Raw genomic sequence first — 16,687 nt, forward strand, 5'->3', positions numbered from 1 at the left:
GTCTTGGAATGTTTGATGGCCGTGAAAGTAAGAATTATTTGATTTAGCCATAATTCGCCTACTTTACTTTAGAGGACTAGCTCTTCCTATTGGACTCGTGGGATTGGAGACAGCACAACCTCAGGTTCACTATCTTCTTTAGAGTGGGACAGATAGACTAGAATGGGCTGGTTTTTCAAAAGACTTGAACACCCATCCGATATAGACTCATCGAAGGCAATGCGATAGGTCGTAGCCTGGGAGATAGGGGTTGAGCAACCAAGCGAACAAGGGCTCGTACTGTCGGAGGGTCCACAGGTTCCATTCTTGATCTGATTTCTCACTATCTTATTCGGTGGTACAAAACGAAATACGACTCCTATTCTTGCCCGATGTAGGTAGCCACACCCACTCTAATTCCATCCAATGTATACCACACTTTGGTAGAAGTTAAGCGCTTAAGCAGCTCCAGAAGCTGCAGAGAGGTGAAAGCTGGAAAGCCAATAGCCAGAATTCTTTTGGCAATAGTGGAATAGCCAGCTAATACTGGTGCAAGCTCGGGTATCGAGCAACACTACCTAGTAACCATACCATACCATACATCTACTAAACAGAGGATGACATAGCCAATAAAGGATTGGTAATTCCTGTCAGAAGAAGAATCAGAGGAATCGAAGCAATCATAAAAGCAGGAAATTGCAATGCCTTCTCCACCCCGTGTTGATAAAACAATTGTATTTAGCGCGCCTCAAGCCTCCTTCCTCGGGGTAGGTCCCGCGTATGACCCAACCCATCTCCCCGAAGGCAGGCAGGTTCGGAAATAGCTTGCGCAGAAGCGAGAACCCCAGGTCCATATCTAAAAAAAATATGTAGTTTTTGTAAGCGAGCTGAGGAATAAAAGTAAGAAAGATCCGCAAGAGAGTCAGTTACAATGAAAAAATTGTTGAGGAATCATGTTGAAAGAACAACATTCTGTGTCATAAATATCGTATATAGAGATTTTTCATGTATCGACGCTTTTGATTCAATTATGAAAGTACGCTGTACTGGACTTGCACCCCTAGTTACACAGAAGTGCAAGCACAGAAGCGGATGACTGGACCTTACCAACATACTCAAAAAAGTATTCTATACTGGGGTCTGTGCTCTTGACAAGCAGTGTTTCCAGTCTAGTTGTGTCAAATCGGGTGTGAAGTGTCCTTCTAGGTTCTGGCTGGTAGAGCAGAGGACTGAAAATCCTCTTTAGTTTCACGCATGGGACTCTAAATCCCAATTGCGCTAGCTCTGTGGTTCGATTCCACAACAGAACGAACAATGAATGAATGTGGGCGGTCAACCAGGTAAGCATGTGCCCAGGAAAGAAAGGACTAGGGAGGGATTGAGAGAAGCTTTCACAGTGGAAAATGAAAAAAAGCATATCGTTCTTAGAAATTGTGGAATTTGACTCAGTTAGAGCTATGGTTTAGCATCAAGAGGGAAGTTTTGTAAAAGCAACAGGAAGAATTGCTCAGATACCCGTGAGCGTATATAACTTGGGTCGTGTTATAAATGCTCTGGCTAAACCTATTGATGGGAGAGGCGAAATTGTAGCTTCCGAATCTCGCTTAATTGAATCTCCTGCTCCAAGTAGAATTTCCAGGCGTTCCGTATACGAACCTCTTCAAACAGGGCTTATTGCTATCGATTCGATGATCCCTATAGGGTGCGGTCAGCGAGAGTTCATTATTGGGGACAGACAGACTGGCAAAACAGCAGTAGCCACAGATACAATTCTCAAGAAAAAAGGGCAAGGTGTAATATGTGTTTATGTAGCTATCGGTCAAAGAGCATCCTCCGTAGCTCAAGTAGTAACTACTTTCCATGAGGAGGGGGCCATGGAATACACTATTGTAGTAGCTGAAATGGCGGATTCACCTGCTACATTACAATACCTCGCTCCTTATACGGGAGCAGCCCTGGCTGAGTATTTTATGTACCGCGAACGGCATACTTTAATAATTTATGATGATCTCTCCAAACAGACACAAGCTTATCGCTAAATGTCCCTTCTATTAAGAAGACCTCCCGGCCGTGAGGCTTATCCAGGGGATGTTTTTTATTTGCATTCACGCCTTTTAGAAAGAGCCGCTAAATTAAATTCTCTTTTAGGCGAAGGAAGTATGACCGCTTTACCAATAGTTGAGACTCAATCTGGAGACGTTTCCGCCTATATTCCTACTAATGTAATCTCCATTACAGATGGACAAATATTCTTATCTGCAGATCTATTCAATGCCGGAATTCGACCCGCTATTAATGTGGGTATTTCTGTTTCCAGAGTAGGATCCGCGGCTCAAATTAAAGCCATGAAACAAGTAGGTGGAAAATCCAAATTGGAACTAGCTCAATTCGCAGAGTGACAAGCCTATTATTCGCCTCTGCTCTCGATAAAACAAGTCAGAATCAATTGGCAAGGGGTCGACGATTCAGGGAATTGCTTAAACAATCCCAGGCAAATCCTCTCCCAGTGGAAGAGCAGATAGCTACTATTTCTACCGGAACAAGAGGATATCTTGATTCGTTAGAAATTGAACAGGTAAAGAAATAGTTCAATCACCCCAGAATCGTCGAAATCCCCTCGAAATGGAGAGCGGCGCAAGTCTCACACTCTTTCTCTCACTCTCTATCCTCTGTCTTTCAGATTTTCCCCTCGTAGCTGATACAGTGAAATATTATTATGTAAGGGAGCTGATCCACAGGATTCAATGGTGAATTCTGATTTCCCCACAGACTGAACCAAAGGAGAAGAATAGAATAATTCACTGGTGCAGGCGGAGCAGCAAACCTTCGTAGAAAAGGGAGAGGGTATACCTAGAAATGATGAAATCAACCAGCACTGCCTTGCTAATTGAATAAAGGAAGATGCCGACTACTTTCTGAACAGAACAATGAGAGTCCCGAACAATGGGAGAATGGAGCTTCCCGTCTATGAACTAACCGCTAGACTATATCGTATCGAGCTCAAAGGTTTGTGCAACTTATCTATCAGGCCACACTTCTTTACTTCGAGATAGCGCATTCCACACTTCTTTACTTCGCTATAGAAGTAGGATCCCAGCCCACAATACAATCAGTAGTTTACTTAACTGATATAAAGAGTTTCCCCTGCCTGCCCCTACTATCAATTGATAATACATAAATGATCCGGGGCTAGTGTTGGGTAGCCGGGCCCACTAGAATTCAAGTGCTTCTTATCGATTCAATACGCCCTTAACGGATCCCCATGCTTTATCTCCATTGGGTGGAGCAAGACCCTTGTCCTATCTTTTCTTTACAGAGCAATAGAAATGATGGTTGCCCCTCGCTGCACTGACCAATGATATCTCAGAAGAGAGAAAGACTTCTATAACTTGCCAATGATATCTAGTGGGCACTACGAACTCCAGGCATACTATACTTGACCACCCTACTTTGCTTTGTCCCTATTAGGCGAAATCAATACTTACTTTCAATTGGTAGAGAGGAAGAAGAGAACTGACACTAGTAATAGGTTGATGACTTCTCTTAACAGAACTGACACTAGTAATAGGTTGATGACTTCTCTAACTTAATAGCTGGCCGACTTCTCTTCATGGATCACCGTTCTATATAGTTAGGCGCAGCATCGCGTTTAACCACCTATCCCTATTCCCTCAATCGATACCGTCCAACTATCCTTTTATTGGGACAGCAGCATACTTCTCGTTAGGGACAATAGTTCCTATACTTAACTAACCTCTGTGCGCAATCACTGTTTGACACATCATTCTTTCAGCTTTTCGTTCTTGACGACTCTGTTTGACGGAGCCTGACCTTGAACTAGCTTTTTGCAACACAAACCACTATCTTTACTTTCCTTTAGCAATAGTATCTAACTATCAATTCATAAGAGTCAAACGGGTGGGTCCATCCCATCTATCGACAGGTCCTGATACCGGATCTGGGAAACAAGCAATACTCGCCGCAATTCCTTAATGAAAAACAGACCTATCTTCTCTTGAAAGACTGTCCTTTCCTCGCTTGTTATTGTGATATCAATGAAAGAAAGCTGGATACTGACTTCTTCCCAAGAGCTCTATCAGCCCTGAATTCCTTAGCCATACGACTCTTCCTTAGTTTCCTAATGCTGGTGGCCCTAGCTAGTGGTGAGACGGGGCATATACTATTCTCGGTCTTATAACGAAGAGGTTGCCTAGTTTGAACCGAACACTGTACTTGATCTCTCGTCCTATCACAAACAAGTCTCTTCCCCCGAGTCCTAGTAGACTAGTCCAAGTAGTCCGGGACAATAGAGTCCCGTCTCTTCGCTGACCCCTGGCACACAATCACTATAAGACAAAGCAAGACAAACCTCTCTTATCCTTATCGGCTAGAAGTTACAAGTTTCCTGTTCCGGTTTCGGCTTGAGGGAAGTGCCTGAAATCGATTCAATTCTTATCTCCGATTTCGAACTCCGGCTGGATTCTTATGACCAAGAGCTATTTTATTGGTCAGAAGAATGGAAGGACAACGAGAAGATGGTTCGATTGCTCCTGCTGGAATATTCCATTTATTTAATACTCCGACTCGCGTAACCCCGAATGGCAATGTTGTTATTGCGGTTGGTCAGATCAATAAGACAACAAGGGAGTCAGAATATTCTGATAATAGCAAACAGGGCTTTGGAATCTATGGAAGGAGCCTTCAATGCTTCTCCATTGTCAACCATTAGTCGATAACAGAATGAAATGCCACAATTAAGTTGAAAAAGAGAGTCATTAAAAAGAGGCATGCTTGAAAAAGAGTACAGATAATATGTTATGGATGTGAGGAGCCTCACCCAGTACTTTTCTTACTAAACTAAAAAACTCTACTCTCCGTTCACAGCCAACCCACCCATTGCTTTTTCGAGCTCGATAAAAAGGAAAGTTCACGTGCCAATCCTTACCATTGGTAACTGTAATTACCAAGCCTAATCTTTCACTGAATACCGAGTAAAGCAAGCAAGAAAGAGGGAAGGAGCAGCTGTTTTCGAGCTAGGCTCGATCCCTTTTTCATCCACTTCTCGCTATTTGTAATTCTACTTGAATTAGTTCTTCCTAAGTTTAGTGAGGTGAGTACTGCATCCATAACTAGAGGACTTGCTTTTCTGCTTGGCTCCCAGGGGAAGTTGGATTGGATAAGAGGAATTGAAGCGCAAGGAAGGCAGTCGGTATTCAAACAACTATTCAGAGTTCCCAACTCTGGGTAAAGGAAATCTGTACTTGACGACTGAACCAAATCCTTTGCCTTTATTTATTCTATTATTTTGATATAGATCAGCTGAAAACAAAACAAAAATACTACTACGTTGGGACAATGACCCACCTTTCTCTACTCAACCTGTCATCTTCTCTCCTCGCTCCCTGGGACAAATAAGACTATTTATTAAGTGATAAACAAGAGAAACTAGTGATATTATCTAAGCTTCTGGCCATGTCTGATTGGCATTCAATTCTGCCTTCCATTGCTTGAAAAGGCCTAGCACCGTAAGTAGCAATTGGCTATGTCCAAACTCAAACGTCGTATTTTATCTAAGCACAGGAGTCGTAATAAGGAAAGAAGACATAAGAATGGGAAGTATCCGCTAGTTATAACGTAGTATAAAGAGAGCTATTTCATGGATCTTGGTCACAATAAAAAGAATCCAATAATGATCTATCAACTAAATGAGTTTATTATATAATCCCGTATCTTCAAGGTTGTTAAGATGATTTAGTAGATGTGTCGGTATCGTTTTCATCTGCCGTTGGGAGTGACTGCTTTGCTAATCTATCCTTTTATCCTTCTTTTCGGAGACAAGCACATATTACCGTAACCTAGTGATTAATATATCCTGTTGGTACTACTTCGTCGAGCAATCAATCCTTTTTCCATTCTTGTTCTGAGGTTGTCAGCTTCCTCCGATGGCACCACTTGTACTCTCTGTCGGAATCTGTAGACATAGTTTTTGGGCGTCTTTAAAAAATGATCGACATAGTTGTCACACACAAACCTGCGCAACGGCTTTGGAGTAAAAGAATCTCCTGCCCGGTCACACACATCATCTCGAGCGCGGAATCTACTACTCTAACAAGATACTCGGCTCGGGTAAATCATGCCTTCGTTATGCGAGGAAAGTGAAAGGAAAGAGGGAAAGGGAGACACTGGGCAATCTGGAATCGATGAAATCACTGTTTTTTCGCCTTGTAATATGTCCGGTTACATTCCAAAGATGAATCAGACCAGGAGATATATAAGCGCTATGGCGAACACATGAAATAAGAATTTGAAAAGTAATGATCAACTTTATGGATCCATAGGTAGATTCACTTGTGAAGCTATGGGATGGGACAAGATTCAAAAGTACCAAAAGTAAGTTAAGTGGGACGCTGAGTTCATTGTTGCGATCGAGGGTCCAAAGCCAGCCAATTTGATGACCGCGTAGGAACGGGTTCCGAATGCTCACAATAATGTAGTTGGAAATGAAAAAAGGCTCCTAAATTGATACCTAATAATAGCTTAGCAGCTCCTTCGTTTTACTAAAGAGCCAAGTTCGGACAAGCAACTCGGAAGGAGGAATGTGTTGAGATGCCTATGCCTAAGAGAGATAAGCGGAGGACGTATGATAGCCGAGAGGATGTCGGTAAACGACGGAGTTTAAGGAGTTGTTTTTGAATTCGGCATGGCATATTTCATTTTTTTTAATGAGAACGTCGTCTCCTTGCTTACCCGCCTGGCCAATGGAAGGAATTAATTACCTTGGTCAGTCAGCGAAAGAAATAATATCACCAGTTCATCATCCCAATCCTTCCTATTAGTTTCATTAATTAATTCAGCCCCAGAGTGTTGGCAATCAAGGGCCAAGAAAGAATCCCAAGTCTATCCTATCTCGCCATGGTCGAAAGCACAATCCCTTTCTCTTCCTATACCAAAATCGTCGTTTCATTCCTCCGCAACTTCTATCGCGGACATGATCCAATCTACCTTGCAAGACAGATTAAGATATAACTTAAGGCTTTCCCAAGCTGGCGCATAACCTCTGGTAGAGGCATTCACCCAGAGACAGAGAAGTGGGAAACCGCGGATGAAAAGAATACCGAGGTCTTTGATAGCAAACTTCTACACGAGCTTTCTAACTAAAAGGAATCTCTTATTCATATGGCATAAAATGGAAAAACTTGATGGAGATTTCTTCTCCATTTCCATGGTACAGTCCCTTTGCATGCTAAAGTTCCATTACTTACTACCTGAATTTGCTATATACGAAATTCTGACATCTACGGTACTTGTCGTCTACTTCTGGTGGAAGCAATTCCAAAGGTGAAGATAATACTGAGCCGAATAGTAATGAGGGGAATGCAAAATCTAGCAAAGGTAAGAAGGGTCAAGGAAGAATAGCAGTGACTTATAAAAGGAAAGCACCGAATAAAAGGAAGGAGATCCGTCTTTATTTTTTGCATGTGGTCAATGCGTTTGCTGATTGATAACTGTCTAATCTTAAGATGGTTTTGTGGCACGTTACAAACATACATATACAGTAGAAATATAGTTGTGTTGAGTTAGGTTGAAGAATTTTTACCTTCTTTTTGAAATGAGATATAGTGCTTTCTTTGTTCGGTAGGAGATTTTGCACTTTCATATTCTAGTTCCTCATTTGAGCGTTCTTTTGCTCTGTTGGTGGGGCATAAACTCATAAACAGTGTGTGTTTTTTCTTTAAAGAATAGTAAAAGTATGCATTCAAGTAGTAGCTTTTTCTAAATAGTCGAGTAGGGCTGGCAACAAGGACTAGGAAGATACGGGCTAGTTTGTTTTTTTAGGGGATTTATTTATGCAAGATATGCACGTGAGTAGGTCAGTATATGCGTATTTGCCAATAGAGGAAAACACGTAGTAAGTAGGCTTGCTTTTTCGTACGGATAGGTAGCTTGACAAGGGATGCCTGGGATAGCACATAGGAAAAGTATAGAAGGAAAGGCGGCGGGAATGTAGCCATGGTCAAGGTAAACAAGTACTAGGTCTTTTCTTTCTGAAGCAAGTCAAGGACAACTAGGTCAGTCTGGGGGGGCAATCCTCTAGATCGATACTTCTCTTCCACAGACTAAACCAATTAATAAACAATTTACAGAGTATTCTTGCATTCCTATCTGGTCTGCATCTCTCCTATCGAAACTATAATATAACCTTAATGGAAGGGCCCTGGTTCTGCCTTGCCAAACTGACAAATCCAGAAATTGTAGATGAATTCATCGGGCTTAACGTGTGATTTCGTTATAAGTGAACAGGCGTCGTCGTCCAGCCGTGTCGAGTTGGGATTAGAGGAGAGAGCTCGAATGGATAGGTCCAGTGAGGCGGGTGTGGAGCACGAAGGATTAAGAAGGTCCTCTTTATTTCCGGAATCAACAAGAAAGACTTAGCAGCCCAAATAAAGTAACCCTTTCCCCCTCCCGAGTCTATCGTATCCATAGTTTCAGTGGGTATCGAACTGCGAAGCGAGGAAGCTATTTCAATTGAACGGGCTTACTTTCTTACTTGGTTCTTTTGTAGAACAACCTTGGTATGAAGCTAGACGATTCAAACTATATAAGCATAAGCAATTCAAACTAGACATTTCGACCTTCATCCCACCCGAGAAATAATAAGCAAAGAGCTCGTAAGTCGGGCATAGAGAAAGCGACTCCTTGTTGGTGTAAGATAGGTGTTGGTCCGATTCACCTATGTCAGTTCGAACCTGACGAGTCGTTCGTTCGTGTGGAGAATCTCTCTCCTTTTCTTCTAAGTCTTGCTTTATTAAGTTACTTGCTCTCTCAGCCTCATAATAATAATCAATATTCAAATACTTTATGCTAAATTCTGTATAGCAATCAATGTCTGAGGGCCATAGAGAACCTTAAGAGGATAGGAAAGTCTATTTATTTGAGACCAGTGAGGTCAGAAATTCAAGCATTCGGGTCAAGACTATAAGGCGCTATCAGGCCATACCTCAAAAGGCTCGCTACCTTCTCTAGATACTTGATTGGAAGAGAGGGTAGATGTAAGAGAGTTAAAGCACTTCGCTGGAAGAAGGGTATAATGGAAAGTCAATCAATATTTCATCCGGAACTAAATAGGTCATTTACGACTCAATGGTTTATCAATCAAATACATCAGCATTCCAAAATACTACCCGCTAACGCCCTCACTCTTTGACTTAGAGGTCTTAGCCCCACCTTTACTTATATCTTAGACTTATACTCTTCCTTACTTCCCTTCTCTGGCCATGTGGTTGAGGATATTTGAAAAAAAGAAGAAATTGAAAATACCTACTATCGATGCCTAAGAGTAGGTCTTTACCAGCTTGCCTAATAAGAGTAGTTTAATACCGGCTTACTTGTACAAGCTTATACTATAAGAGTGAGTACGCTACCTTCTTGATTATTATCATCAGAAAGATATTTTGAAACCATCCTGGTGTCATTTACTTTCATAAAGAAAATCTTAGTAAATAAATGTGGGTGATCCTACTTAGAATAAGACTTATATTGTGGTGTTAGGTACTAATATAACTCCACTTTATGCGTATAGGAAGGCGGCTGCTTAGAATGCTAAACAGGCCTGGACAGAAGAAGTAGACGAAAGACCTCCAGGCTGTGTCGTCATTCTCAATCCTGAAAAGAGAGCGCACATCCTGAGGAAGGCGCGGCATGCAAAGGTTCCCATTTTTTTCCTTAGTTGACCCCGTGTTTCTATCGGATCCTAAGCTTCATCGGGACAAGCGCATAAACCATCCCATTCCGGTAGAGGGGACAGAGCAGCTCAGCGGGATAATCAGTGACCTCATCTACCCAAAGACTTTATTTCTGCTGTACTTTCTTAAGCAATAGGAATCAGAATTTCGTAGGTAGAGGGGGCCAAGGTGCCAGAAACATGGATTTCATGGAAACAAGGTAATCCGTAGTTGGTAGTAGATGTTCCGCGGGATCAGATATCCTCCGTCTTGTCTCTGCATTCGAGGAATGCTTGTAGCTGTGCTAGGCGTGAGAAGAACTCTACAATACGATTTCTACGATTGGTACCAGATTGGAATTCATTCTCGGAACTCTCCTCTAGAGAATGGCCTGGCTAAAGAGAGTGATAGATCCATCATGTCATGTGGAAACTAAAGCTAGGCGCCGCTATTCGTCCTCAGCCGTATTCTCATTCTGGGAAAAGGTATGGCTCGTTCTGGGAAACGATCAGTAGTAGTGGTGGATGGCAGGTATGGAAGGATCCCGGCAAGTTCCTATCTGAGATTACCACCGGCCCTGCCCTGAGCTGACTTCTTTGCTAGTAGTGAAGTGCGTTTTCACTTAGCTGGAAAAGTCCATAATCCGATTTGACCTCGGGAGCCTGTCCACGGATCTGATCAAAGTATGATTCCCTAGTGCCAAAAGTCCTAAAGCCTATGGCGCCAATCATGGGGAGTCCGCGGAGAATAAAAACTCTATTTCGCTATGGGCCAAAACTAGTGTTTTTTCGGATTTCTAGTCTAGTTTAAGTGCAGGGCTAGAGAGTTCTCTTCCAGTATTCTTAGCTGACTATCCGCTTGCTTGACTCGAACAAATAGCTTTTGTTTCCACAAGGCAGATCCCATTCCTCGAATGCAAAGGACAAGAAAGACGGATTCTGGCTGGAAGGAAGGGTTCTCGTATTGGTTCTTCTGGTGCGCTACTTCCTTGTGCTGTGCCAGATTGGAATTGGTATCAGAATCCTGGTTGGTAGAAGGAAGCTCGGGTATTGCTTATTGTTGAAAGCACTCGTTTGTTCCGGCTCGTGAGTTGAAAGCACTCGTTTGTTCCGGCTCGTGATGTGTCTGACGCATGCATAGAATCAAGATCTATTGAGACCAGGATGTTTGTTTCTTCCTCGAAACAAGAGATACGCTCTGGCTTATTTGCATTCGACCGGAGAACCTCACTTATCAACTGCCCTGGATTGGATCTACTTACGATTTGAGAAACTGGCTCCAGAACCCCTGTTTTTGATGCAGAATCGGTGGTTCCTTCTCTTTTTCGTGATTTCATCCATAAATCAATGGAAAGAGCACTTTATTCAGTGAATTGACACGTTCCTGATGCTTTTACAGTAGCAGCAGTCTCGGTAGCATAAGTAGATCCGAGTGTAGATACCGGGATCATATCACCACTATTGACTATTTCAATTCATTCACATCTGCTCGTATCAATCAAAGTTTCCTATCAAGCAATCCCAGCAGCAATCAAGTCGGCACCCACTATATAAGATGCACTATTTCCTGATCTTGTCCCAAACCCAACTAGGCACTTTTAGACCTGACCTGGATCCCTCCCTTCTCCGACAATATATGCAACCTTAAAGAAAAGAGACCACTCTCAGAACGACCCTTCGGAAAGCCCCACAACAAGCTATCCCAGAAGAAATTGTATAACTTGGCCAAAGTATTCACTTCCAGTTCCCTTTGCAATAAGATCACAGTAGATACTGTTTAGAAGGCTCACTCTCTCGTCTACAAAAAATAGATGTGTGCTTACTTCTTGGAGATTGACTCCTGCCGGTAAGTGCACACCCTCAGTAGTATCTCTATAGACTTTATAGAGTATTTCCAATTGATAAATGATTTGTTCTTTAAGAACATCTTTGGATATATCAGTTACTTGTGTTTCAACATTAATAGCATTTATGTGATGGATCATCCGGCCAGCCCTAACGACGACAAGAATAGCTATCGACAATGACAAACCCAATGATACAATATACTAAAATATAATCGTTTCCATAAAAATCTGCATTGATCCACCAAGGCTAGGGATATCCAATGGGATGGAGCTATTTCCCTTGGCACCTTAGAGTCCTCAGACGATGAACAGAGCACTAGATGCCCTAATCTACTCCTATGCTAAGTGTCTTTGTTTGGTTTGATTTCTTGTGAAAGCGGCTAGCCCCATCACTAAAGCATGCCTGTTCCATATGAAAGGTGATGTAGGTAGGGCTGGTAGGGGAAGTAAGAAATAGGTGAGACTCGTTAATGAAACTAGCCTTCAGCCTTAGATTTCTAAGTTCTGTTTCCACAATTACTAGTGTTTCCTTGCTTTTCATAATAGAAAAAGATCAACTAAACTAAACCAGAGATTGTCGTAGAGATTGGCAGGACTGGGTATTATTCTGGGCGATGAAATTGATGGAATTTCTTGAAACATAACTCACTTCACTTATAATCGAATTTGGAAAAGGGAGACTAGCTGCTGCAATAAATCAAGAAGAAAGCAGGCGCAAAAGAGAAGCTCAATGAGAGAGATTCTAGACCGGTCATGGTCGGGGCTGATCGATCGCTCCTTAAAAGGGAGTTAACTGCTTCGAACCATACATGAAACTTATCTCATAGAGTGAGATAGCCCCAGATAGCGAAGGATAGCTATTGACTTATTGGGAAACCCGCCTCCAATACATGCTTATCCCAGACCCCCTATTCCTTCATTTTAGGTTTTCATGGCCGATTCAATAACATAGTTCGCACACCTCTTTTCAATTCTCTAGAGATAGTTGTCATTTATCTCTTCTTCCGGGTCCCTCCTATTTGGTTGGAAGTTTCCTGCTCCAGTTGGGAAAGCAAGGGCCCTAGTTTCGTTATTGAGTCTCGTTATGGTTGAATATGAATGAATCCTAGAATGGAATAAAAACATGAGTAAAATGCATCGTAGTCCCTCAATCGAACAGTCAACTAGTTCATATCTAACCTTATGTATTCTTTTCCCGCACCTTAGCTTCAAATAATTGAATGAATGAGTGCTATTTCAGAGTTCAAGTTTAGGTATTAGCTCGCTACAGTTAGTCAGTAGTTCTATCCCTTTGTTCGGTGAACTAGTTCTGGATATAAGCATTAGAATGAGAGTGGCTACGTATTCGGATTACTTGACTCGCTTTCCTGTTTCCGAATCCCTTCTTGCATACAATCCTAATTCACAATCCGATTCTTGCTCGATTCTATAATGAAAAACAGACCTTGTGCCATGGATTTGATGAAGCTTGAAAGGACTCCCCTTGTTCGAAGCCAAAGATAAGAAGCATACGGGTGACAACCCCAATCCTTATAATCAATCCAATTACCGGAGGAACGAAGAACTAAGTTTGCCTGACGCCCGAAAACAACTTGTTTGTTTTGGTGGAAGAGGAAGAAATAGAGAAAGATCGCCGCTTTTCATACGCTAATTCGTGATTCAAAGTAGAGCGAGTGAGGGAGCTATACCCGGGACTCAATCAACATATGCCAAGTGTTCCGTAATCTATGGGCAGCACTCCGTAGGAATGTTATAGTCTAGGCATGTCGTAGTAGTCATTAGACAGAAAGAGGAGAAACTTAACATGTCTTATTCCGAATTCCTGCGGTTGTCATTATGTTCCAGCAAGGAAATAGTCATTCTTTCATTCCGAGCATTCGACTAACGGCACAGATTTCTAGTGCTATAACAGAAACTGCCCTTAACGCGCAAATGAAAGCCCTCACAACACTCTTTACCTGCAACTGCTCCCGCTTATGGTAGTAGATAAACAGGTGGTGGACATGTATCTGCAGCCTCTGCTGCTGGTAGATTGACTGTTTTATATGGACTGAAAAAAAAACGGAGGGTAGTGCTTGAGAATGCTACTCTATTCCTGGAATTAGCCATCCCCTTCTTTGACTATTCGACCTGCTCCTCGAAGCAAGGAAGGGAATGAAGATGGCATTGAATGCCCTTTCCGCAAGAAGGATAGGAGTTGGCTTACCGCATCTACCTTCTCATCGCGGGATAAGGGCTGGGGCGTTAACTTAAGTACTAAAGCTGCTGGAGCGGCTGCCTTCGTTGATTCCCCACGAAGGGAATCGGAATATCGCTACTTCCCCTTACTGCCCTAAGCGGGGGAGATGGATTAAAAACCTTGTGTGAAGGAAAGGCTGTCAAAGTCGTTGACCATTAATCCGGTTGAAGGACAAATGGACAGTGAATCAACGGAATCGAGTTGTTCTAAGGATTTCGGATTCGGCAGTCGAGACATCTATATCTATGGAATTTCAAAAGAGAGAAAAGGATCCGAATCCGACCCGAGGACGAGCTCAAACCTTAGGGTTTGAAAAGAAGAAGTAAAGCTCTCGTTTACTTCAATCAAAAAAGGTAGGTCATAACACAGATTGAATTAGACCTTACTCAATCACTCATCGCTGGAAAAAGTAGAGCGATTTCCTCGCAAAAAAAGCACGAGCGAGATATTCTTCCTTAACAGGGATCTCAATTGCGGGAAGAAGTACAAAGGGCAAAGGCAGAAGTGGAAGGGTCAAACTCCTCTATCGGGGAAAGACAGGAAGGATCAAAGTGTAAAATCACTTGTTTGAAACATCTATAAAATAGAAATGGCTATTAGAAGTTGTATTTTCGGTGGTCAAAGGGAAGGAATCAGAAAAGAGGGAAGCACTCTCAAGGTAGAATCAGTTCCAGGCAAGTATGTCCATTGAAAGGAAAGAGTCCCTAAACAGATAGGTTTTCAGCAAATAAGACGGGTCCTGGTCTTCGGCAACAAAAGAAGCCGAAGCGAGAGCTCGATCAAAGAACCTTTATAGATCCTCATCATCCTCAGGTTCTGGATACACAGCGAGAAGGGAATCTTCCTGTTCAAATGGAAGATTTTCGAAAGAGAGGGGAGAAATCAATCACATGCGTGAGCGGATCGAGCTATTATATAATAAGTAACGGCTGAAAAAGCTATTCTTGGTAGATCCACTTGTCAAGGCGCGGAAAGCCGTGTTCCTTCTCAGCTCACGCTTTCCTGATTGATTTGAAAGACCCTACACACCACCGTATCCTTGGCTTTCTTCCCACTTTCAAAGAACTTGCTATCATTCTTTCGATTCTATCTCCTCGCTTTAGGTCTTATGCTTCTTATTAAAGGGGTTATGCCACTCCGAGTCCATTAGTGTTGAAGGAATGGACAGAGATAGGCAAAGACAAAGTACTGATTTTACTACCGATAGAGAGCAGAGCTAGAGACAAGATGCCTAGGACCTGGAGGAGATCCATAAGAACCAAGTCGTGGAGAAGATAGCATCAAACTGGAGATAATAAACCTAACTCTCCGTGCTTTAATCGAGAATGGATACAGGGTCGTCGAGCGAAACCTTTATTAGGGGGTAGACCTACCTTGTTTTGTTGACTTATTGCTTTCCAGCAAAGCGTGCCGGCCCTATCTCTAAAGCACCAAACTTCCACATTTTAGGAGATGCCCTATCTTCCCTTAAAGAGCCATCTTATTGAATAGAGCTGTCACTCCTTACCTTACCTAAGACCCCTTCGGGATATCTTTTGAAAACCTTTTCTCTGAAAAGAAAAGATGTTTGCGATCCCTTGCCCGCTCGATTAAAGAAAGTGGGATCTGGCCTTGCATTTTTTAGATAGGGCTCCCTCACGGCATTCTTGCTCTTGCATTTGAAAGTCGAATCAGGATTCCATCTAGAGAAAGGTTCCGAATGGAACTAGTGAATGTGTATGCCGAACGTAGGCAGGTATACCTGACCTTTGATATTAAGCTATGATCTCTCTTCTCTCTCTTGAAGTTCCCACAAAGCGACTCTGAACCTAAGACCGGGTTGTGGGATGTCTTTTGATATTCTAAACTAAGAAAAACGCAATTGGATTTCTTTTTATATCCTTATGATAGGAAATGAAAGAAAAGGTCGAGCTTAAGCTGATTCCATTGCGGAAAGAAAAGAGGCTCTCCCATTCCCACCTGATACGTCAAAAGCAATTGACTAATAAGGGGAACCAACCAGTCGAATTTGATTGATTATGTCACTCCGCATTACTAGAAAAGGGCAGCAGCTTTCTACTAAAATGGGCTTTGGCACTCCTTCCGCTATTACTCGAAATAATAATAATAGTGAAAGGGCAGTCGAATTTGTGACTACGTCAAAGGCTCGTTTCACTCGAATTTAAAGGCTGTAACTCCTACTTATTTCTATTAATTAAAGCTTGCCCATGGCTGCTTTCTTCCCATTCTTTCTTCTTTCTCCGTCACTAGATTCCGGTTAAAACGCTTGGTCCACCCATGCTTTTCCTCTCCATTTTTCATATGGAAAGGGAAAGCAGTGCCAACTTATTGGAATTCTGCATGGCATATTTCCCAACCTTCATTCCTGCTATTCCAGGCTCTAGTGCTCAGTCATAAACCTATTGCCCGCTCCGCTTTCCCATTCCTATTGCTTTCGGTATCTGAATCTTCCTGAATTCAAGTAGAGAATACCAGGGCTTTCTTCTTCTTTGATTTTCCTTGGGGCAGAGGATAAAAAAAATGGATTTCCGACATAGCACCTGCGGCATTAGGATTCTAAGATTTAGGAGGGGAAGGCTGAGGAGAGGGATCACATGCATTGAAGCAATCTCAAGATTCAGAAACGATCAAAATAATGGTACGGGGAGAAGAAAGAGAGGAGAGTCACGAAAATAGGGTAAACGCAAAGAGACGATGAAAAGCAATCAGAGAGGAGAGGGAAGAATGACAATGGAAATCATAAAGCTCAGCGAGGAGCACATTACTATGAATAATAATGGAGAGGGACATTAAAGGGGAAAACTGAGCAAAGAGATATAAAAATATATTAGAAAAGCTTTTCACTTCTACTTCGTTTTCTTGTTTAGATTCATTACTTCAGTGATTGAACATGGGCAGATA

General features: G+C 42.3%; 1 pseudogene; it reads left to right on the plus strand.

Moving 5' to 3' along the window:
* Positions 1 to 1,451: 1,451 nt before the first annotated feature.
* On the plus strand, positions 1,452 to 2,393 carry LOC125507846 (annotated as a pseudogene).
* The last annotated feature ends 14,294 nt before the right edge of the window (positions 2,394 to 16,687 follow it).

Source organism: Triticum urartu, chromosome 5 (assembly GCF_003073215.2).
Source record: "Triticum urartu cultivar G1812 chromosome 5, Tu2.1, whole genome shotgun sequence".
Classification (NCBI taxonomy): domain Eukaryota; kingdom Viridiplantae; phylum Streptophyta; class Magnoliopsida; order Poales; family Poaceae; genus Triticum; species Triticum urartu.